Source organism: Podarcis pityusensis (assembly GCF_964106645.2).
Source record: "Podarcis pityusensis genome assembly, chromosome: 11".
Classification (NCBI taxonomy): Eukaryota; Metazoa; Chordata; class Lepidosauria; order Squamata; family Lacertidae; genus Podarcis; species Podarcis pityusensis.
This window is the reverse complement of record NC_138036.1, coordinates 35,444,636-35,470,359: the sequence shown is the minus strand read 5'-3', so window position 1 is coordinate 35,470,359 and position 25,724 is coordinate 35,444,636. Positions and strand designations below refer to the sequence as shown.

The 25,724-nt window shown below is 41.3% G+C and overlaps 2 long non-coding RNA genes across 3 annotated transcripts in view; one reads left to right on the top strand and one right to left on the bottom strand.

The window, feature by feature from the left end:
• The window catches only part of LOC308458357, a 489,707-nt gene that overhangs the window by 85,725 nt on the left and 378,258 nt on the right, over positions 1 to 25,724 (bottom strand). For both annotated transcript variants that reach the window (XR_013977269.1, XR_013977270.1), the window contains 3 exons: positions 15,240 to 15,438; positions 4,255 to 4,396; positions 3,563 to 3,638 (listed from right to left, as the gene is read on the bottom strand). This is a non-coding gene — a long non-coding RNA (uncharacterized lncRNA). The remainder of the gene's footprint in view (positions 1 to 3,562; positions 3,639 to 4,254; positions 4,397 to 15,239; positions 15,439 to 25,724) is intronic.
• Positions 893 to 3,523, top strand: LOC308458553. The gene is made up of 3 exons (XR_013977550.1): positions 893 to 1,030; positions 2,087 to 2,820; positions 3,201 to 3,523. It is a non-coding gene; the product is annotated as an uncharacterized lncRNA (long non-coding RNA).

The window sequence follows — 25,724 nt, the reverse complement described above, 5'->3', positions numbered from 1 at the left end:
TAGACATGCCTTTGTATGTTAAAGAGAGACAGAAAGCTTTTTTTACCATGGTACCTGCTGTAACACATGCATTTCTCCAGGGCAACAAAGTAGGCTTTTTTTGCTTTAGAACTATTGTTATTCTCCAATGCAAATTTATGCAGATTTATATCAATTGGTTTATCTATTCATTAAAACTCATTGGTTTAAGTGACTAATTGTACAATCCTCTACACCAGGAATGGGGCTTTTCCTTCCTTTTGGAAGCGTTTTGTACCTAAAAGTTTCAGATCATCAGATTATTTATCTAATTAATTAATTAATTAATTAATTTCTATACCGCCCTATACCTGAAGGTCTCAGGGCGGTCCACATAAAATATCGAATACATAAAATCAAAACAAAACCAACAACCCAATAAAAGAAAACCCCCCCAAAGAGCCAGCATTTTTTTAAAAAAGGGTATAAGATGTAGATCAAGTCAGGCAAAGGCTGATGTCATTGTGATGTCAAGCGACTGCCAGGGCTTTGCACTGAAAATGCTACTAAAATGGATAAAAACATTGTTTCAGCAGCACCTTGCAAGATACTTCAAAGTCCAGACTTAAGGATTTCAACACACAGCCAAACTGAGCAGGACTTAACTTCGCAGAGAATCAATCCTGCTCATAGAATCATAGAATTGTAGAGTAGAAAGGGACTCCAAGCTTCATCTAGTCCAACCCTCTGCAATGAAGGAATCACAGTTAAAGAATCTCTGACCAATGGCCATCCAACCTCTGTTTAAAAACTCCAGTGAAGGTGAGTCCATCACCTTCCACTGTTCCACTGTTGAATAGCTCTTCCTGCCAGAAAGTTCTTCTGAATGTTTGCCAAAACCTCATTTCTTGTCATTTGAGTCTATTGGTTTAGGTCCTCCCCTCTGAAGCAGTAGGAAACATCTGGTTCCACCATCCATCTGACAGCCCTTCAGATGTGGGACTGCCCTTGTATCTGGACCAGAAGCTGCAACTGATGCAGGATGCGGTGGCCAGAGTGCTCACAGGAGCAGGTTAGTGGCAGCATGTTACTCCTTTGCTGAGAAAACTGCACTGGTTGCTGATTTGCTGCTGGGACAGATTCAAGGTTATTGAGTTGACTCAATAAAGCCCTATGCATCTTGGGTCCAGACTACACTGAAGACTGCCTTATTTCTTCTGCTCCACAGTGATCCCTGAGATCTTCTATTGGGGTATTTATGGTGCCCCACCCACACTGCACACTTTTGATTGGCTTCTTCCAGGGTCTGAGCTTTCTTTATGGCAGGGTCTGCTATGTGAAACTCATTGTTAACTCATTGTTAATAGAAATCTGCCAGACGTCATCCCTGCTCTCTTTTAGACGTCTTCTAAAAACTGTATAGTTCAGACATGCCTTAGGAATTAGACTTTTTTTTACCAACCAGTTTTTATTGACATCTAACTGCTGCTTTTATCAATGTTATTACTGTTGATTTGCATTTTTATGTTGTACATTGCCTTACTATATTTCCCATGGAAGTGTGGTTTGTAAATATTTATGAATAAATGTGTGACCCAAGTTGTTGTAGTGTGGCATATATGGGAGTGCATTTTAGCTTGACCTATGGCACTTGGTCCATAACCAGAATGAACTTCAGGCTTCTTAAGTCCCAGAGCTTAAAGTGCAACTTCTTTTTTTTACTAAACTAGGTTCTAGATTATAAATGTGGTCAAACTGATGAAAGGTGGGCATCTAGCATTAGCAAGAAATGTGATAGATAGATAGATGATAGATAGATACAGATTTAGAGATATAGAGATATAGATACACACACACACACACACACACACAGAGTGCTTTTTTCTAAAAAATTTTTTAAGGGTACTCTCCTTTTGACTCAAAGAAAATCTTCATTTTATAGTTCAAATTGGGGGAAAATGAATACAGTAACTGGACAAAAGTACAAAAATGTGAATATATGTGTGTGTTTCATGAATTATGGGGTCTCTAGAAACAGTAAAGATCACCTATCTTAATAATAATAATAATAATAATAATAATAATAATAATAAATTGATAGTATTTGTTGTACTTGATTCTACTGAAGGAAACCTGTTCCTAGATGAAATGTGTGCACATTTCCCCACAACTTCCATGGGATATCTCTGACAGCAAGGGATAGTACACTTTGGACCCATCAACAGAGGACGGTGGAGGGGTCTCCCTTTTGCTTCTCCTGAACCTGAATTCCTTGATTGAAGACCAAGTTCACATTTTTCTCTTTGTTGAATAAATCTTACAATTCCATTATTTAATACTGTCGATGCTTTCACACACTCAATACAAAGCCTGGCCTCAAACATCCACTGCTGAGCCATCACTAAGGCCAAAATATAGATTGACCTGGTTCACATGGAGTGCTAAACCAAACCATGACTTAACATGCATGTGGAAGCCTGCTGGTTCTGAGGAAGAGATCATGGCTGCTGCACTCCTTCTCTGGTCCACCTGCTGCTGTGCTACCCAAGACTAAGCCATGGGTTGGCTTTACAGGTGGATTTGCTCTTGGTGTGCTGCTCATTGTTTGTATCAAAGGGACAAATCATGAACCCAGATTCAGCAGACATGTTAGCCAAATCATGGCTTAAGCCCTGAGCAACACAGTTTAACCCCAGGTAAGATGGCAGCAGCTGGAGTGCTACTTCCACAGTCTTCGGTCCAGGAACCCATACACTTGTGCATACAATACAAACCATGGTTTGCGTTCATGTTATGTGCAAGCTTTGCCCCTGTCTCATCGCCAACTATTTAGCATACAGTTGTTCTTCAAAATGGTGATAGGTAAAAGGTAAAGGTACCCCTGCCCGTACGGGCCAGTCGTGTCCGACTCTAGGGTTAGGTGCTCATCTCGCTCTAGAGGCCGTGAGCTGGCGCCGTCCGAAGACACTTCCGGGTCACGTGGCCAGCGTGACGAAGCTGCTCTGGCGAGCCAGCGCCAGCGCAGCACACAGAAATGCCGTTTACCTTCCCGCTATAAAGCGGTACCTATTTATCTACCTGCACTTAAGAGTGCTTTCGAACTGCTAGGTGGGCAGGAGCTGGGACCGAACGACGGGAGCTCACCCTGCCGCGGGGATTCGAACCACCGAGCATACGATCGGCAAGTCCTAGGCACTGAGGTTTTACCCACAGCGCCGCCCGCGTCCCCAAAATGGTGATAGATTTGTGCAATTGTCCCAAATTCTCAGTTGTCCTCGTTCATCCCCCATGCTTCCTCTTGGGTACCAATACCACCCAACACAGCTATTCTAGCGTATATGCCGAAAGGCATATAATATCCAGTATCTGAAGACATTGTTAGCTGATAACTCAAGCAAACTGAATTCTTGTCATTCAGGGATGGGGAAATACAAAATTGTGAAAGACTTCGGAACATTATTACACAATATCTATTTAGAGTTCCACTTACATAACATATGAGTCGATATACAAATAAGCATGTGCCTGCCTTAAGGATAAAGACATTTTCGTGCATGACTAAAATATGAAGACTGATAAATAATTTTAATATTTCTGAACTTACTGTTTGGAGTGCCATACAGAAATGCGAAAATAAAATGCATTTATCTCTTTGTCTCTTCCACTTTCTTGCAATTAATCTGTTAGACACGGGTGAAAACAGTACAGTATTCACATTATTATTTCCATTTAACAAAACTGTAACTTATCTCTCTAATATACAACCTTTTACCAACGCAAGGAAAAATAACCATCTTTGATGCACGAACATTAGCATTCTTAATTGATCACTGCTGAGCAAACACCACTTTTGGAAATAGCTTTTTAAAAACAACAATATTTTTAACAACATGTTAATGGCATCGGTATCAGTTCTTGTGAGCTTCTGAAAGGAGAGAGATCATTATTTTTCTCACCTCTAGATTTGCAGTCCCCAACCCCCACTGATAAGATAATTTTGAACATCGAATCTTAACTCTGAAATTAGCTACATGTTTAGCCTCAACTGATTGACAGTACTCATTAACATGAATGTAAAGCTTTAATATTTAAAATCTGCATTTTATTAATATTTCATAGGGGGTCATAGGTAATGTCCATGTGTGAGAGATAGAAATGGAAGGAGGAGATAGCAGAGGAATCCAATTCAATTACTTCTCCCCCTAATTGCAAATGACTTCAAAGATTGAGGTACTCTCCCTCTTCCATGACCTTAGTGCATACGCTAGACTTCATTAGGAAACACTTTTTTTGTACCTGTCAGTAATCTCATTCTAATGTGGGTGGTCAGGTTGGGAACAGGATCATTGCAGAATTCATTGAGGTTGGGAATTGCCTCAGAGGCAAGGTCCGGGTGACATGGCTCAAGTTGGTGGCAAGGTCAAATCTTAGTGCTGGGCTGAGAAAAGAAGGCATAGTATTATTTGTCATTTTTGTAGATTGTGTTCATGGCACAATATGAATAATCTATACAGTGGTACCTCGGGTTACATACGCTTCAGGTTACATATGCTTCAGGTTACAGACTCCACTAACCCAGAAATATTACCTCGGGTTAAGAACTTTGCTTCAGGATGAGAACAGAAATCGTGTTTTGGCGGCGCGGCGGCAGCGGGAGGCCCCATTAGCTAAAGTGGTACCTCAGGTTAAGAACAGTTTCAGGTTAAGAGCGGACCTCCAGAACAAATTAAGTTCTTAACCCGAGGTACCACTGTAATCCCTAAGATCTTGCATGGAAATTCAACATCACCCTCTGAGCCAAGGTGGAAAAGATATTTATTTGAGGAAAGGGGAAGGAGATAGGGGTGCTGTTGTCCTTTTGAGGGTGTCCAAAGGACCCCCATCCCACTGTTGGTACAAGCTGCATTGGTAAATCAAGGTATCTAGAGGCTGGCTCCATCTGCACTATACATTTAAAGCAGTATCATACCACTTTAAACAGTTATGACTTCCCCCAAGATTCCTGGGAACCATAGTTTGTTAAGGGTGTCAAGAGTTGGTAGGAGACTTCTGTTTCCCTCACAGAGCTACACTTCTCAGAACGGTTTAACCAGGGCCGGATTTAGGTTTGATGAGGCCTTAAGCTACTGAAGGTAATGGGGCCCTTTATATGTCCAGCTGTCCTTTGTCAGCAACATATTGTCACCATTTTTTGTGTCGAATATATGCTATAGGGTAATTTATGGACCTAATAGGTATCTAAAGCCATTTGCCGCTGTTGCTGTATGTAGGTTTTATTTTATTTATTTTTTAACTTACATTTTGTAAATGTACATCCAGTTTTTTCCTTATTTTTTTAGGGGGGCTCCCAAGAGAGTGGGGCCCTAAGCTCTAACTGTTTTAGCTTATATTAAAATCTGGCCCCGGGTTTCGCCAGCAATCCCTTTTCTGGGAATTTAAGCTCTGCGAAGGGAATGGGGCCTCCTAACAACTCTCAACACCCTTAACAAACTACACCTCTCAACATTTTGGATCCTGTACTCTCAGTTTACTGATACACTTCTCACATTACTACCCTTTTAATACAATCTATTCTCTAGTTAAGTACTCTCTATATATTTGAAATGGCTGCCTAGTAAGAGAACACCCTTGGGAAATGGAGTAAAGGCTCTCCTTGGACCTAGTCAATAACATGAGTACTTTCCCTCTCTTGTTAGCAGCTTCTCTCCTGAGATTCCCTTTTAAAATGCATCTTGGGAATAGCAGAGACAAGTGACCTCAGTAACATGGGGCATCAGAGCACACATGGATCAGGAGTTAAATACTCTAGGTCTGAAGTTATTATTATTATTTTGCTCTACTTAGTATTCCATACCCAGATTTTGCATAGGAACATCAGGGAGGCATAAATGTTTCTAAGGCTGGATCCAGACACATCAAAGAAGCGTTTCAGTTATATATATTGTAAATCTAAACAGGGAAATCCAGTATGGAAAAATGGGAGTCCACAGCACCATCTGGTGACACAGTGTTCTGTCACATATAGAACGCATATAAATTGCTTTTTCTTTACCAATCTAGCTGAGTCCTCAATACACTGATTGACACAACTGCTTGGACAGAACAATCAGTAAAATTCAGCTAAAGGACAATTGAGATTGGTATCTAACTTGGTTCCTAAACAGCTTAGTTGTCGAACAAATCGGTTCTAGAATGCTGCAAACCGGTTTGCGAATGTTTTTTGGAAGCTGAACGCCATTGGATTGGAAGCTTCTGCAGCCAATCGGAAGCTGCACCTTGGTTTTTGAATGGTTTAAGGAGTTGAACAGACTCCCAGAATGGATTAAGTTCAAAAACCAAGGTACCACTGTACATCCCAACGTTTTTGGGTTGTGTCCCCACCCCCATTGATTTTTTACTCAGCTTCTAGTAGCTGAGAATTGCATACCATTATTTGAAATATTTTACTCTGTGGACAAGCGATACATTTTCCTTCAGCCTATAAGATATAACCCCAAACATTACAGGCATAGTATGTTTTAGAACAGGAAGAAACAGAAAATGAATGCCAGCCAGAATATTTACAATATGCACTGTTTAAAGAAAAAAAAAATGTGTCTGATCTTTGGCAAGTTCCCTGACTTTGAACTTACACTAGACAAATGATTATGGAGACAAGATTTGTGAAAGGCTTACTCCTCCACTAGTGGACTCCTGCATTCGGCTTTACTGCCAACATTCCTGACCGTGTAGGAACTTTGTCCCCCTCACGTGCAACTAAGGTCAATTATTTTTTGTATATTAAAAAAGGAAGGGTGGGGAGAAGGGTTTTTCAACCACGGAGCCTCAAATTAATTTAACACACATTGTAATGGATTCTAAAATAACAGCATTTTAACTGGGGAGTTCATTAAGCATTTTCACAAATGCATAACCATTATTTTGCTTAGTCAGATGTTTCCTCAAAGGAGATTTCATTCACTTTAACTGCAGAATGTGCACGGCGAATAAAGCAATTTAGGGTTTTTTATTTACATTTTACCACTGATCCTGCTTTATGCGGGGGGTGGGGATAAGTTGCAAAAGAACAAAGGCACTGTTAGTCAGCATTTACTTCCCAGATATCAAGGCTTCTTTTTGCTTAAAGATACTGTGGTGAGGCTTTTTTTCCAGGTGGGGGAAGTTAGGCTATATGCCTGAGTCCCTTCTAATTCCTGGATCCTGCAAGGATTCAATTGTCAGCTTCTTGGTAATTGCCTAAGTATGGGTTGTTAGGGTAATAATGGAAATGGCTCTGTACCAGAGGGCGAATGGGTGGGTCTCCCTCCCTCAATTGGCTTGTAGTTAGAAGGATTAAACCAGAGATGAGGTATGTGTGAGCTGGTTGAGAAGCAGGCTGCAGGCAGAAGCCTGAGAGGGAGAGACATGTTTGATTTCTGCTTGAATCCAAGTCTGTGGTTATGGGAGAAGCAAGACCTTCTTGGGGTGCTGATGCTGTGAGTCTCTCCATTGTAGGTTCAGGTTGTAAGGTAAAGGGACCCCTGACCGTTAGGTCCAGTCGCAAACGACTCTGGGGTTGCGGCACTCATCTCGCTTTACTGGCTGAAGGAGCAGGCGTTTGTCTGCAGACAGGTTCCAGGTCACGCGGCCAGCATGACTAAGCTGCTTCTGGAGAACCAGAGCAGTGCATGGAAACGCCGTTTACCTTCCCACGGGAGTGGTACCTATTTATCTACTTGTACTTGATGTGCTTTCGAACTGCTAGGTTGGCAGGAGCTGGGGCCAAACAATGGGAGCTCACCACGTTGCAGGGATTCAAACTGCCAACCTTCCGATCAGCAATCCCTAGGCTCTGTGGTTTAGACCACAGTGTCACCCACATCCCAGGTTCAGGTTGTATATATGTGTAAAAAAAGCCATCTATCATGAAGACACAAGTCTCCACTGTCCCTCATTCCAAGGAAACTGAACCCTGGGTAAGAGTGTGTGCATGCAGCAATACAGTAGGTTAGCTTCAGAGTAGTGTAAAATTGTTAGATGTACAGGAACTTTTAAGGGATCTGTAATCTGAGTAATGGGACATGGGTGGCGCTGTGGGTAAAACCTCAGTGCCTAGGACTTGCCGATCGCATGGTCGGCGGTTCGAATCCCCGCGGCGGGGTGCGCTCCCGTCGTTCGGTCCCAGCGCCTGCCACCCTAGCAGTTCGAAAGCACCTCCGGGTGCAAGTAGATAAATAAGGACCGCTTACCAGCGGGAAGGTAAACGGCGTTCCGTGTGCTGCGCTGGCTCGCCAGATGCAGCTTGTCACGCTGGCCACGTGACCCGGAAGTGTCTGCGGACGGCGCTGGCTCCCGGCCTATAGAGTGAGATGAGCGCACAACCCTAGAGTCTGGCAAGACTGGCCCGAATGGGCAGGGGTACCTTTACCTTTACCTAATCTAAGTAATAACCCCAGATTTCAGCAAATCCAGTTTTCCCTTGTCTCCCTGAACTGATTACAGTAAACCAGCTTAGCCAGTATTGCTGTGACTGTTATTTTCAAGCCCAGCAAGAGCAGCTGACATCCTTGGGTGGTGACCAAGGGCCTCTCTTTTCTTATGCTTCCATGAGTGCTAGGCAGCTTTCATTATAATTGCCCACAACAACTGGAGTGCCATTAGCTGTATGAATGTGTTTTGCATATAACGCATACCCATGTGCAGACTGGAACAAGGCCATGCCTAGCTATATTTATCTGCTTATTTGTCTACCTTGTTTATCTATCCATCTACACATACACACTTTTATGTCAGTACGCAGATAAATACGGATTGACAATTCCACTCTGGCAGCTTTGCCAATGCTGAATCTGCAGCTCTGATATGATGAATACAAAACCAAAGGTGAATCAACAAATAAATCGCAGCAATAATCACCAAACTAATCTTTTAGTTTTCTTTGTTCAAAGGGAAACATATACGCAACGTAAACTCTTCACCAAATTCAGATGGCTTGAGGGATCAAATTTGGCCACTACAATAGGTACAGAGGGATGCATATCAAATTAATATGTAAATAGAATTGCTAATTCAGCTTCCAGCAACTAACCAATGAAATAAAAAAACCAAAATCTTTCGCATGGTTTCTGAACCTGGCAAATCATGGTCACAGTTTTTTGTTTTAAAAAAACCTTTTGGGAAACCTTTAAGCTGATCTTGACTTCCTTGAGTGTTTGCCTAAGTTCCATTAGAGCTTTCCTCATAGCCACGACACTGGATGATATATCTATGCTGTAGCATCAACCAGTCAGAATTTGCATTTTAGTATGTTTTATTTGTTCATTCATTTGATAATGATTGGATTTTTGCCTTACTACAATTACATAGCATCAGCACAGGATTTGGGCAAAAAAAGCCTTCTCTCCCCCTAAAACCAACATAATCTTCTGTGTCGGAAGATCTGGATGTTCTTGATTGAGACACGATTTAAAGTGATTGCTCTAAGATGCTTATGCCCTGCTGAAGAGGCAAAATACAATTTTGCATATGCACTCGGTGTCATTTCATCTAGTTCTGGTGTTTGTGGGCACCTTTGAGTGTATATGTGAGAGGCGGAAGAGAAGACCACTAAAGGAGATGAGAAGATGCCTAGGGTCCTAGAGGAGAATGAATGATTGCATGCAGTTTGATCCTAAGCAGAGTTATGCATGCTTATGGCCATTGCTTTTCCAATTAAATGTTCAAAATATTAATGAAAGAATGTTATTGCATTAAAAAAGGTCTACATCAATGGACCAGGATGTGGGAGACCAGGGTTCAAATACCCACTGAGCCATTAAGAAGCTTGCTGGATGACCTTGGGCCAGTCACAGTCTCTCAGACTAAGCTGCCTCACAGGGTTGTGAGAATCAAATGAGCTTTCAGTTATTTCCCAGGCTGTGCTTTGAAGTCCCAAGAATCTGGCCTTCAAAGCGTAGTGTCACCTGAGATCATAGTGATGTCAGGTGATTGCCAGATGGGTGCCACCCTTCTTCTGTCATATTTGGTCCACCAGGGGTGGGGAGATAAGGATCTGGGGCCTGCTAACCAGAAAAGATTCCCTACCCTTGTTATATTTGTTAAGTCAGTGTAAATAAGCAGCAAAATCCTCAGCATGGTTTGCAATTATAGAGCCACCCATTTGTGACTAAAGGGTAAAACAATCTGTCAGTCAGAATTGCCCTATTTTAAATTAGGAGCAGTGCTTGGTGAACTAACTAACCTATCAAAACAAAAACTTTCTTGCTTTTCTTCATGTATCTTGAACTAGCATTGCTAACTGACAATCCTAATCCTAAAATCCTGACTAGAGAGAAGCATGACAGAGTCCCATTCACAGCTAGAGTGCTGCTCAGGAGTAAGGTAGGACCTCTAAGTGAACCAGGAACCCTTTCTTTTTTAAAAAAATAATATTTATTAATAGTTTCAGAATTACAGGGAAAAAATAAAAAATAAAAAACAACACTACAATACATAAAAAAGAAGGAAAAAAAGCAAAACATAAAAACCAATACAACAATACAGCAAAAAGATAAAAAAAAGAAAAAGAAAAAAAAGACACAAATCCCATATTACATATCTTTAACTTCCATTTGCATGTTTCATTGACCTCCTCACACCTCCCTTTTTGTATTCTAGTTTAATTAGTTATTTCAGCAAATTCTTTCCATCTTTCTCAATTTTTATTAAATAATTTATCTTAACAATTTAACCTATTAATTAACTCAACAAATCCTTTCCATCTTTTCCCCATATTCTGTTATTCAAATTACCTTAATTTATTTAACCTTATCTTACCGTAAAATACCTTAGAGCTTGAAACTTAATACTCAATTATACATAACTCCTGATATCATTTCTACTAGAGCCATATAGTTTCATTCCAACATTTTCCCTAATATTCATTAATTTTAGGCTAATTCCCTAAATAAAATTTTTTCTTTATAAATTTTCTTCAAATCTTCATCCAACGTCTCTTCTTCCTGGTCTCGGGTCATGTCAGTCCTTACTGTCCATTCCATCTAGTCCATCAACCTGGTAATCTTATGTCCGAGGCCCTTAAGTCTCTTCCATGTCCCTTCTGCAGATCTTCTTCTTCTTGTTTATACCTGCACTTTTCCTTGTCTTTTATTGGTCTCTTTCTTAATTTCTTTCCTTTCTCATTGAGTAGGTCTCTGGGAGGTTCCAACCCAAAATTATCTCCATCTCCCTTCATCAAACCAGCCCATTCCCCACAGTCCCACTCCCCACAGTCATCAATGTAGTCCAAAAAATATTTAAGAGCATATTTCAAAGTCTCTCCAAAGTTGAGAACCTCCTCAGCTCCAGGCTCCCCCTGGCCCACTCCAACTTCAATCTTCAAAAACAGCGGTTTATGCTCCTGCAGGGCCTCGGATCTCTCCATTTGTATTATTTGAGGTGCAACCGCAACCTCCTCCATTATCTTCTGCACTTGCCCAATCAATACAGGTTCCTGAGTTGGTCCCTGAATGGTTTCTGTATCAATATTCCCTGTTTGTCCACAGTTATTGACCACAACAGTCATGAAATCCGTTTTCTCATTCATCAAATCCATCTTCTCATGCATCTGTTCCAACAAAGCACTTGCCTTGCATAAAGCAAGCACCAAAACTTCCTCCCAGCTCATATTTAGTCAAGGTCAAAAGGACTAGTCCCACGATCTTAATCTCACAGCTGTAGAGTCCTCAAGTAGACTGCAGCAACAATTTAGCAAGCTCCCTCTAGAGAAGACAATTTCTATTTGTATCCATCTTTTTAAGGCAAGTCCAACGAAGGAAAATTACTTTCATTTTTCAGATATTTTGTTTCTTTAGAATGCAAAAGGCAACATTGGAATCAGTTTATTTCTCTTCTTTAGCTATCTGTCAAAGTATTCCATTTACAGTCAATGAACCCCTCCAACAATTTCTGTCTCTGACACCCCGTTCCCAAGTTAGAGACAGTGGAAACTTATCTTTCTTCACTCCCTCTCCTGCAGGCATTAAACAAAGTCCCCCCCCCTTTTCTCCTGCTTCCAAGGGGGTTTCAGTAGTTATAAATGAAGGAAATTTAGACTTTTTTAACGACTTCCCAGGCTTTAGCTTACAAGGTTTTTGCTTCAGTCTCTATACAAAAAGCGGAAGGCGGACTTCCTGTTTTGAACCTTCCCGCTTCGGTGCCAAATTAAGATATTTCTTGATCCAATTTTCCGTTTCTACTCACGGGTACTTGTTTTAAATCCAATTGTCCACAGGAGAAAGTCAGCGCTCTCCGGCAATGGCTGTGCGGCTTCACTCCATGAAAGTAGCAATCAGTTCGCAGCACCGCGCCGCTCACCCCACTTCACTCCGGAACCCCAAAATGGGGTTCCCTGTGAGTAGGGGGGGCGCTCCTGGTGCCCTGCTGAACCCCACGTTCCCAGGCTTCCTCCGCCTGGGATTTCTAGCAGGTCCCCACCTTCGCCGCGGCGGGAAGACCCAGTTTCCACGGAGCCAGTTCCTCCAGTCGGAGGAACTCCGCCATTCGCCGATGGCGCTAATCCGGAAGTCCCGTGAACCAAGAACGCTTTCATGCAACAGACTTTACCACCAGGTTAGACTACGGCAATGCATTGTACATAGGGCTGCCTTTGAAGACAAATTTGGAAACTACAGCTAATGCAAGATGTGTCAGCAATTTCAACACAAGCTTAGGTATTTATTTCAGGCATTTATATGCTATTCAGTATTCAGAATCTCTAAGCCCTTCCTCCCAGGCACGATGCAGCAGGATTCTAAACTCCCTCTTTCTGGGGCGGCCCTTCCAAGCTCCTTGAAAAACCACTGGTGAAACACAGAGGGCGTTTTGCCAGCTGCTTTTGACACATTGGAAGGAGGTGCTGTGAGGTGAAAAGCCACAAAGTACTCAAGAGCAAACCCTTGCTTGAATGCCCTAAAAGGGATTTTGCAACCTGTATCTAATCTGTCATACTGGTTTCATGAGAGGGAAGCAGGGAAGGGGTGCTTTGGATTATAAGTGACCCAATACAAGGTCAAAAAAAGGAGTAAGAAAAAGTGAAGGGGAGAAAATCCTGTTTGACTTTGGGATAAAAAAAATAAGCATGGTGAAAACTTGTGGAGTAAAAGACTGGGAACTAGACTAATGCACTATGGATAAACATAGAAGGATTAATAAGATACCACCCAAGTAAATCATACAAGAAGGAAGGAAAGCAAGTGCTGTGCTTAGCTGAGGCAACAAAACAGCCTGATTAACAAGATGAAGTGCTGCTGGATGATCAGCAACAAGGAGGAAATATAGCCAGCATTTGCTAGATATATGGAGGTCATGATAGCCCCACACAAGAGCTATAGGCAGCATTGCCAGCATAAGGCAAATACCCGACTAATATATTTACATATGAACAGGGTGCCAACAGGCAAAGATCACATAAGTAAATTTTTAGACATTACGTTCCAAATGTCAGGCAAGAAATATCACAGTCTGATTGATATGCAGAATTGTTGCCAGAACAGAGATGGCCAAAGTAAGTTCAAAGTCACAGGAAATGTTGTCATCAGCCTCCTGTAAAAGTGTACAGTTGCTTGCTATTCTTCCTCTGCCTTAAGGTGACTATTACTATCTTTTCCCTAGGCTACTTGTTCAACGTATCTTATTATCATTACAAAGTATTATAATGGATTAGCTTCTCCGTATTGTGTTAGTATTGGAGAGAGCATGTTTGAGACGGCACACTGACAAGGTTTTTTTAAAAAGACATTTATTTACCCCCACTAACAATTACCAAGCAGCTTGCTTTCAAGTTTTTTTTTAAAAAAATCTCTAAATTGCATGCTTGCAATTTTTTTTTGTCTCCTGATTATTCATTTAACAGAGAAAAAAAGAAACCGAAAAGAAGTGAGTAGTATCTAATTAATATCTCCTAATGCCCAACTAATGTCAAGCATGACTCCAATTTATAACCAAACTATATCTTTACATTGAAAAATTCAATTACATTTACTGACACACTTTGAAATGCTACATTATTTATACGGGCAAACTTTGCAGCCTCTCTGTATATTTATTAACATTCTTCCCACAGTACCAAAGCAGGCGCACAATACAGATCGCTGCATTCTTCATTTTTTAATTTTTCAAAGTGATATTTACATCTGCTCGGGTAGGAAGGGAGGAAGGAAGGGGTTGCCTCTGTCAAGGAGATCCGAAAGATCAAGCAGAGCCAGGAGTTAATTTGCCCTCCCATTTGATTCTCCAGGCAAAACAAGGTAACCTTGACATTTCCCTCTTCCTCCTTCTTTCCTCCCCTCCCCTCCCTCCCTATTTTCCCCTCTTTCATTCTCATTCTTTCCCTCCCTCCCTCTCTCTCACTCACACTTCACTCTCAGTGCACACATCAACAATTTTGAGCTGTGAAGAGGTTCAATTGCCACCTTGGTGACTCACTTATAATGCACAAATCATTTACCAGGATAGCTTGAGGACATGACAATGACAGAGAGACATCTGTTGGGTGGATGGGATAAGAAAAAAGAGGTTATTCACAGCTGGTACATTAGCCATGCTAGCCACTAGGCCACCACAGTGTCCTAGTCCTACAGCTTCATTCCCCTCCTCTCTGCCTGCTCCCTGCTGTCAGCTGCCAAAAGATATCTGTTCTCACCCTTTGCTGAATGAAAAGGTGCTAATGCATGACTTCAGGATATGACAGAACATACAGTACTTACAAGTGTTTGGAGATGCAGCCAACCTGACCATGGGGAAAAGAAATAAGTAACTAAAGAGAGATTTTTCATGTGTGTGTGTGTGAAAGAGAAAAAGGGGGGGGGGGATAGGCTTTATCTAGCTGTGCGTGGAAAAGGGAAACATTATCTTAGCAGTATTCCTTATACAGTTGCTTTTTTTTTATTAAAAAGATCTACGTTAAAAAATTACACTGGGTTTTGTTTTGTATATGCACATACTTATATAATAAATATGAGTATTAAATATGATCCATAGGCAATTGTTATATGAGCAGCTGGATTTAAATCCAACATGCTTGCTTTTCTGCTTTAATGGCGGGTGGTGGGAGCAGAAGTTATATCAGCTCTGAACAAAGAAGCAGCTTTCGGTAACCAATCAAGCACACTGCTGCTGCTATCTGTCTAAATGCACACATATACATGCACAAAATTGAATTTTCAGCTCTGTAATTTTAAAAATTGTTCCCACACGTAGGTCTCTTTTACAATCCAGACTTTGACCACAATCACAGCTGGCCTACTTTGTAGCTATTGCAATACCTATTTTAAAGATTGAAAAACTGAGGCTGAAAGGAAGTGGCTTGCTCAAGCCCAACTGACTCCACAGCTAAGCTGCAGATCTCCTGCAGGTCTCCACAGCTAAACATTGAGGTCCAGGCCTCTATGCGTTTTTTGCTGGTTTGTTTTCTCCTTTGCTTCTTTGAAGTTTTAAGATAACACAGTCCAGGAATGAGATATCCTGTGGAGAAAAGAAGAAAATAAATTAAGGCAAAAATGTAAACAAAAGCATGGATGTAACAAAGTTACATATATACCCCAAACTACCCTGTAAATACTTCAAGATGCAAAATTAGTGGGAATTTTGTTGTTGAATTGGTTACTTAAAGTAACTGTTGTATAACTCTAAAATCTCAATAAATTAATTTATTATTTACATTTTTTTAAAAATAGATTGATATACCGCTTTTCATCATAATATCTCAGGGCGGCTCACATAATTTAAAAAAGGATTAAATAAGTAAAACAAAACAGCAAAATAATAGCCCCCCTTCCCACAGACACATTTAAAAGTCTGTAGAATATTAATCAGCCATATGTATATATTTGCCAAAAAAACCCAAACCCAAATGCTCACAAATTTACAGTCTAATCCAAACCTGGGATCTGCCAGGATGAGCAAATTTTCAATAGGTGGGTCTTGGGCTGTCAGACAGAGTTCTGTCAGGATAACTCCCTCAACTCTGCTAAACCAGAGCTTATGCCGCCTCAGCCAGGGCTCTGCCAGCAGAATTTAAGACAGCTGACCTTAAGCTGACAAAAGTCTCCCAAAAGTGGCATTCTGGGGATATGGAAGAGGCGTGGCACCTACTCCAAACCTCTTTCAGTCACATGACCTGGCAAGTCAGCAGAACTTACACTGGCATAAAAGCTGGTGTAAATCAAACTCTGTTTCAAAGGCTCATTTTCGCTCACCCAGGCTTGGGCCAGCTCAGCTACTGGGAGGGGTAGCTAATGGCACAGAATCAGGATTCATGATGACCTTAACAGATTGGAGAACCAGACCCAAACTAACAAAATGAATTTCAGTTGCGATAAATGTCTGGTTCTAAACTTAGGCAGGAAGAACCAGATGCACAAATATAAGGTGAGGGCACCTAGTTTGCTAGTAGTTCATACATTGAAAAGGGTCTAGGTGTCTTAGGAGACCAAAAGCTCAACATGAGTCAACAGTGTAATATAACAGCAAAAAACAAAACCAAAGCTAATGCTATTCTAGGCTGCATCAAAAGGAGCATAGTGTTCTGGACAAGGGAAGTCATAGTCCCACTCTCTTCTACCTTGGTCAGACCACACCTGGAGTTCTGTGTCCTGTTCTGGGTGCCACAATTTAAGAAGGACATTGACAAGCTGGCACATGTGCAGAGGAGGGTGACCAAGAAGATCAAGGTCTAGGAGCCATGCTTTATGAGGACCAATTGAAAGAGCTGGGTATGTTTATCCTGGAAAAGAGGAAACTGAAGGGAGATATGATAACCATCTTCAAACATCGAAAGGGCTGTCACATGAAAGATAGAACAAGCTTGTTTCTTCCTGCTCTGGAAGATAGGACAGGAACCAATGGATTCAAGTTACATGAAAGGAAATTGTGACTAAACATCAGGAATAAATTTATGGCAGTAAGAGCTGTTTGACACTGGCGGTTGTGGACTCTCAGGAGGTTGTGGACTCTCCTTCCTTGGATGTTTTCAAGCAGAGGTCGGATGGCCATCTGTCATGGATGCTTTCGTTGAGAGTCCTGCATTGCAAGGGTTTGGACTAGATGACCCTTGGGGTCCCTTTCAACTCTAAGATTCTACGAACTGAGTTTGGATAATTGATGCCAGTGTTAATTCTGCCACCTTTCTATATAATATATTCTATATTCTGGGTGGTGTTTGGCAGTGGCGTAGCGTGGGTTGTCAGCCCCCGGGGCAAGGCAAGTAATTTGCGCCCCCTAACCCATGGATTTGCACACCCTAACCCTAACCCCCAGATGTTGCGCCCGGTGCGGCCGGCCCCCCTGCACCCCCCACGCTACGCCACTGGTGTTTGGTTAACCTGTCACACCAAAATAAGTGTTTTCACTTGTGCAGCAGGACTCTCTCCCCAATTCCTCTCCCAGTTGTGCCATGTTTCCTTCATAAATCTACTCCAGGGGGTTGGGGAGAACCCCTAGAACAGCACTGGGGGTGCAGGGAGGGAATGTTCTGTTGCACAAGCAGAAATCCTTCCACTGATGGAACGTGCAGCAGAAGGAGGCTGCTGATCTTTCTTGTCACTGTCAATGCAAGTGGAGAAGGAGGGTGATCAGGTAGGAAGAGGAGGAAGGAGGAAGAGAAGGAGGCCCAGCAGCTGCGGGGTCAGCAGTGAGCCTCCTGCTCGGATTCAGGCCTTTGTAGGGGCCAGGCAAGGCGGATTCCAGACAGTAACACTCCCCATGCATGATCCTTCACATTGCTCACATAAATAAACATATCAGAATCCCTGGGAAGTTGCCTCAGAGCTCTTTATCCCACAGCCCATTAATGGATAAAGTGGAGCAGTTCCTTGGCAATAAGAGCTTCTAAAATAATTGCTCTATTTCCGAAATAATGTAGCAATCTATCCAGCTATATCTATATATCTAAGGGCCTTTTTTATGAATGTAGCATGTAGGCAAAGGATTCATTGTTAAAATTTGGATGTATGCAGATAGAAAGGAAAAATAATCTTGGAAACCAGCTTTGATCTGAGACCACTGAATTTAATATTGTTGGTGGAAAGATGTTGATGAAAGCAACAAAAAAAAATTTGGTGTGTGTGGAATACTTCAAATGCAGTGTTTCCTTCTAAAGGCATCCTCATATATATCTCCTTGAAAATTGACAGGACTCCTTGTGATAAGTAGTGAAGGTGTGTATATTTATGCATATATAAATGATTCATCATAAATAGAAAATCATAGTATTATCTACACCTACACAGCAATTGAGTAATAATCACTAGTGCTATTTATTAGTATTCATTAAACTTAGAGAAATAAGAAACAGGAGTGGAGTTAGTTTAAATTCAGAAGCTGCAGGGAAAGATCTACTTTGATGAATCCATCTCTGTCTCATATTCCCTTTAGTCTATTTTCATGTAAATTTTCAGTTTGCATTTGGTTGAGGGCACAGTTCAGTATATATATTTTTTGTTTTTAATTATTATTACAGTTTGCAGAGGAAAGGGAAATTCCTCTGTCATTTAATGGCTTGCCTTCTCTCATCCTTTTACTACTTGTGCCAATTCCAACAGCACTCCCCACAACTGAGGCGGCAGAATGAATACAAAGTGTAACAGACTGAGAAAAGCAGTTCTAATCACGGCTTAGGTGGCTGAAGTGGAAACTGGCCAGGGTGACTTCAACTTCATTTCCTTTTTAGAATATATCAGCTAATTCATCTGTTTCTCAAAAGTCGGGATTGGCAGCTCCTTGGGTGGAAATGGAAGGATCCTGTGGAGAAGCATGTCTAAATGTGCTGCTGCCATCACAGTTGGGTCAGAGGAACTTGGATTCTCTCCCACCCTACCCGCTATCCTCTGCTTGACTTGGGGCTATGAAGTTATGTAATTGACATCTTATTTTGTTAAAGATGGGAGGGTGGGAGGGGGGGAGAGGAAGGAAGCTAAGCTCTTCACAGATGATTCAGGAAGACAGATCTTCCTCCTGAAGGATAAATCTTAATTTTAGCCTTGATGTCATGAATGAAAGCAAAAGGGGGGAAACGCACAGATATTAATCACAAATACAAATGGTAGAGAGGCAAGAGGAATAAGGAAGAGATAAATGGTGGCACAGGAAGGGCTTTAGCTTAGTAGTAGAGCACCTCCTATGCATGCAGAAGGTCTCCGGTTCAATCCTTAGCATCTACCCCATATGAAACCCTGGAGGGTCGCTGCCAATCAGTGTGCATGATGCTGAGCTAGGTGTACCAAGATTCTGACTCAGTGTAAGGTAACCTCCTACTTCCCTATTAAAGTTAATGGAGGAATAGGAAGGACATAGACAGCTGCCGTACACTAAGTGAGATCTACTGGTCCCCATAGCTCACAGACAGGCCCACCCCTCTGGACTGGTCTTCCAAAGCAACTACTCTATACCAAACTTAAAAATGGAAAGTGTAATGCTGGTGGTCAACAAAAGAGGTTTAAAGACTCTCTCAAGGCAAATCTAAAAATAATGTAGTACAGTGGTAGCTCAGGTTAAGAACTTAATTCGTTCTGGAGGTCTGTTCTTAACCTGAAACTGTTCTTAACCTGAGGTACCACTTTAGCTAATGGGGCTTCCCGCTGCCGCCGCACCACCAGAGCATGATTTCTGTTCTCATCCTGAAGCAAAGGTCTTAACCTGAGGTACTATTTCTGGGTTTGTGGAGTCTGTAACCTGAAGCGTCTGTAACCCGAGGTACCACTGTATAAACAATGACAACTGGGAAACACTAGCTTGCGAACGCTCCAATTGGAGAACAGCCTTTACCAAAGGCTGGACTCTGAAGATGCTCAAACTCAGGACAATAGGGAGAAACGCATTAAGAGGAAGTGCAAGTAGATAAATAGGTACCGCTCTGGCGGGAAGGTAAACAGCGTTTCCGTGCGCTGCTCTGGTTTGCCAGAAGCGGCATAGTCACGCTGGCCACATGACCCGGAAGCTGGACGCCGGTTCCCTCGGCCAATAAAGCGAGATGAGCGCCGCAACCCCAGAGTCGGTCACGACTGGACCTAATGGTCAGGGGTCCCTTTACCTTTACTGTTTATATCACTTGTGGGACACATTGTGGCTTGAGTACACAATGCAATATTTCTATAATATCCTAACTAGGAGGATAACATGTAAGACATGCTGGCATCTAATGCTGGAGCTAGTACCGCCCCCCCCCCCCGATGCTGTCTTATCATTAGTTGTCTCTAATGCTGTAGTTGCTGCCCTCAGCCCCAGTGCCTGATGGTAGTTGGATACAGAGACTTGTTTTGGACCCACAGGGATGGTGGAAATTGTCACAAGTATGTGAAAGCCAAAAGTAATGGTAAGAGGACAGTTTCTGAGGCAGTGGATTAAATCAGATGGTTCTGCCGCTGTTTTCAGTGTCGTTGTTTAATATCTTTCTGATGGATGCCCATCAAATAGATTCTGGGTTTTATTTCAATTATGATTATAAAATGATTTGCACTCATAATATGGGGAATTGTGGCTCTCAAACTGCTTCGTTCAAACAGCAATCGAGGGAAGAAAAAGGAGATGCCATGGATCTATAAGTGACTGAAGAAATGCTGACTAAGAAAGCTCAGGATCTGCAGCCTACCCAGGTATACTAGTGAGTCAAAATACTATATTTAGAGATGAAATACAATGATTCATAACTGGAGAAAAGACACACCATATCATCTTCCATGTACCTGTTCATCTAGTAATTTGTTGGTTGACATTTATTTGCCAGTATGGGGTAGAAGCATTTATTTGACAAGGGATGCCTCATTTCCCAAATTTTCTTTCTGGCCTGACACGACATAGAGAAAAGAGAGAGAGAGGAGGAGGAGGAGCTGGAGGGGTTTGGGATAAAATCAGGTTATCTGGGAAAATATATAAAGTATGGTTTCTCTGACGTCCTTGTTACACACACACACAGAAATGCTATCCATTTGCAAATTGGATTGTTTGGATCCCATCTTTTATCTTGGGTTTACTATTGGGGTGTCATCCCCATTGCCACCAGAACCATTACAAATGATGCAATTTATAGGATTCTGAAGTAAGTCTCTGCATTTGGGGGCAGATAAAGTGCTACACCGAGTCTATGTCTACAAAAGAGCATTAAATATAAATAGAACACCACGTCTTCATGCAGGTCACAGCTTCTCAAAGTTACTTCTAGGATTAGATTATTCTCAGTTACATTACTAATATGATTCACTTACAGCAGCCAGCCTCATGTTTGGGAAAATATATAAAATGTGGTCCCAAGTAAACAGATTAACATAATAAGTGGCTTTTTATGGAAACACAATATGCTGCGCCATGTGAGGTGATTTAAAAACATTTGCAAAATTGAAGGGTAAAGGGTCACAAAAAGCAGAGCCAAGATTCCAGGGCTTTACAGTGGAGGAACGACATGGATCTAATTTGACTACAGCTAAAATTTCTTTTCATCTCAATCAAGCCCCTAAATCCAGGCTCAAAAGAACAGGAACATGGAGGGTTAAACAATTTGACTACTAAGCCAGGCCCAGGTTATACAAAAGCCTAACTACAAGCGCTCACTTTTAAGTACATGAGAAGTGGGAGATGTAGAGGAAGTATTTGGCGTTCAGCCACCATAATCTCCATTTATTAGTTTGCTTTTATGTGCTTTTGTGATTCCTAATGCCTTACTAGTTTCTTCCTGGCAAGCTGCTTCCTTTAAATTATTAGGTGTTCATATAGTGCAGATCTAATATTTTGCCTTTAAATGTGCTACAAAGCACAATAATTGAAATGACTACTTACTTCTGAAATATATTCAGAGATCTGTTGGCAAGTATAATTAGGTAAGCTGGAGCAAGAAATACACCTTTTGTATGCCCAAGCCTCTTTCCATATAGTTAGCAACTTTCACTAAAGGAGCAAGCAGAAAACTGTTATTTTAGTAGACGCTATTGTCCCTGTGTGGGAGACTTGGGCTTTTGCCAAGTTTCTGTGTTGGCTTAGGGTTTCTGTTTTCCTTAATAATCCAGAGGATCTCTAGGTTAAAATTCCCATTCGACAATGAAGCTCACTAGGGGACCTTGAGCCAATCACCGCCTCTCATCACAACCTGCCTCACAGGGTTGTTGTGAGGATCAGATGGGAGGGAAGGACCACCCCGAGCAAAAGGGATATACATGTAATTAAAAAATTGTGGAAGTGCAAAAAAAAAAAAGGGCAGGGTTGTTTCAGAATTGCTGAAAATATGAATTGTGCTAAATTTACAGTCAAAAACATAGGGGAATTCCTGCTAGATGAGGCCAAAGGCCCCTCTGTTCCAGCATCCTGTTCTTACAAAGGCCAACCCATTTGTGATTCCCTACAGCTGGTATACTGGCCTCCAACAGTAGATGTAGAGTATAGTCATCATGGCTACTCCCTTCAAGTGTCCTGAAAAAACTGGGACATCCCATTTTTTATTGTGAGGAAATGATGGCCATTTTGGTTGCCTTGATCATGTGTGATTTCCTGGCGCAATTCCTCCCCCAAGTACTTTTCTTGGGGCCATAATATTGAGTGGCACCCCAAATTGCTCATTTTTGGGCACCATGCCTGAAATAGCACTTTTTGGGCTGGGGGACCTGGGTATGAAATTGTGCAAGATCACGACAGCCAAAATGGCTACCGTGCTCTTGTGATAAAAAAAGGGAAAATGGCATCTAGGAAGATGGTGCCCCAGATTTTGCCTTCAAAGTGTTGGAGGGTGAGGTAGCAGTTCTTAATATTCTTAACGTTATAGTTGGACATTACATCATAACAAACAGAATGTTATGCACCATGTACTCAGGAAGGTATAATATATAAATATTACATAAACTGTATCATCATTCTGTATACTTTCCAGAATCAAATTTAGGTACTGGGTTTTGATGGCTATTTAGCCAAAATGGGCCTACTGAGAAACAAGTGAGAGATCTCGGCATGCTCATGTAACCCCCAAAGTTCACAGAATGGAAAAATACTTCGCCAGGGGGCAAAGGGGGATTAAAATGATGGGGACTGAGTAGTCGCAGTGGTCATGGACTGTGGACTAACGTCAGGGCAGAGGAGGGGGAATGGGACAAAAGCCAAGTTGGGTAGGGAATGGAATGGAATCTCCCAGGAAAGAGCATGGCTGGCTGGCTGGTTTTTTGTAGGAACATTCTACGTTACACCATTTCTCTGAAGGTCCTGTGTCTGATATATAGAAAGTAATATCAGGGAATAATTAAAAAAGGGGAAGGATGGGAAAGAAGGTTGTATAAAACAAAAATAGGAAAGAAAAAGGGAAGGGGAGGGGAGGGATAAAGGGGAAAGGGTGAAATAATGTGTTTCTTATCAATGCATTTTTTAAAAGGAAAGAGGGGGACTATTAAAGAGGAAGAAGTGGGCGTCTAACTCCCAACTTCTGTTATTATGAACTGGATGGGGAATAGGTGAGACAGAGACCCCAAAGAAATGTTTCCACAGCAGTGCTTCAAAAGAGGATAATACATTTTGTTTAGTAGCATACTTATATCAGCTGGAAATATGCATTTACAGTGTGCGCTTGTGTAATTATCAGACAATAAAAACAGAGAAAAATTTAATTGCTAGAAACTTGGTTAGTTAAGTGAGAAGTTAAGTCAGTTAAGAGAAGGGAAATGTAAACAACCCTAAAGTAAGGAAATAAAAAATGGAGACACTGAAATGCAGAACTGGGAAATTCCAGCCCACAGTTGCCAGCTTGGGATCTGTAACCCGGTATTGCAATATGAGGTCGTAAAAGGAATACATCTACAAGGGTGGGAAAGCTTCTCTTACCATGGGAAATAATGTACATGTGAAAATATGGTTGTGTATAATGAACTCAGATACATGTCATGCAATTAATATTTTGCTGGGTGGTAGAGAGAATGCTTGCTCACTTTATTCATTGTGAACTCTAATTGTGGGGTTCACATAATGGTTTTTAGAAGCTCGACTACCAGGGACAGGGCCGTTAGCCAAGTCAGACTCTGGCCAAGAAATTCTCAGGAGTCCACCATTCCAGACCAAAGCTGGCTGCACCACCCCCTACCCCTGCCCTCCCGCTGGACTGGACTTTGGGGTGCGTAGGAAGGCACACAATGTGGATTCCCTAGAGTGGAATCGATTCTTCTTGCATTTCCAGCGTCTGTTTGGTGTAACATTGCTCAACATGCATTCTGTGTGGGGTAAACTTATTCCAGGCAGCTGCTGTGCATGCGAGCTGAATCACCCCCATACTGGAGAGCCTACACGATACACTTTCCTACCAAACAGGGTGTTCCACAGGAAGGCAACCCAGACTGAAAACCCCCAGAACAGGGAGAAGGTAGTGAGGGTGGAATCCCTTTAAGTGGGGGCAAGTGGAGAAGCCAAAACAAAATGGAGAATCAGGCAGGTACTCTCTCTCTTTGTGTGTGTGTGTGTGTGTGTGAGAGAGAGAGAGAGAGAGAGAGAGAGAGAGAGAAGAGGGAATAGAAGTTGCTTCTGTGCATATCAGCGAAGAGACCAGTGAGGGGACGTTACCACTGCTTTATGTGAGGAATGGTTTTATATTCTTTACAACAGGGGAAATTCCACCAGCTGTGAGTCCCTTAGTAAGAGCAAGATAAAAATGTCATAGATGAAACAATTAAAATCACAATAGTATAAACATTATTTGGCTTTTTGGTCCTTAGTACTGTTCTATTTTCCCACCAGTCTTAGAGCAGAATCCTTTCCCTGACTGAAAGTGTATGTGGGGGGAGGTGAGCAGAGATGAATGATGCGCAGTGCACATAGGATGTGGTGTGAAACTAAGTGCCCTTTGCCAAAGCTTGGCAGGGAAATGACTTAATGAATGCCATTCCCTATTAACCTAACAGTTAAATCTGGACAAAATATACATAAAAATGAAATAAAACAATTAGATATCACTTAACATGGTTCATTATTATTAATTCATTTAGTATTCATTGTAACTATGCTGGTCATAATGAATTCATTTGATATTAATGTAGATGTGCTGCAGCAATTTCAGCATAATGCAGTTTTAATTCATGTTTCATTAACATAAAGCAGTACGAAACTGTATATTCATTATTCTGAGTAAATAATAACTAATTCCCAAATCACTGCATTACTACCATGTTTTGCTGTATATTTCAGTTATAAGTTGATAGATATATACACAAATCTGCACGCGCTCGTACACACACACACAATTATGGGTTCCCCACATTTCAAGAGGTATTTTCATAGCTTTTGACCTGTCATAATCTGCATTTTTCTACTTTGCCTATAGCCATAGTGCATACAGGTAAATGTTGAAAATGACTGCATTCACATGTCACAATATTTTTTTTCTTTTTTTTTTTAAATGATATTGAAAAATTTTTAGAATTACAAAAGAAAACAAGGTAGAAAAAGAGAAAGAAAAAACAAAGAAAAAACAAACCACATCAAACAATACAAATTAATAATAATCAAAATCAAAAAATAGCACAACACGATCAAAAGACAAAAATATACCACAAACATTTAAAAACAAATCCATTATTCTCAAATCCTTAACTGTCATTACCTTCTTTCTTTGACCTCCTCCTCCTCCCTTTTTTTTGTATCCTAGTTGTTAATTGTCGCACAAATCCTTTCCATATTTCATAATATTCTGTCATTACATTACCTTTAATCTATTTTAATCTTATCTTACTATAAAAAACCTTAAAACCTAAAACTTAAATCTTATTTTTACCAACTTCTCATAACCATAATATTCTTAC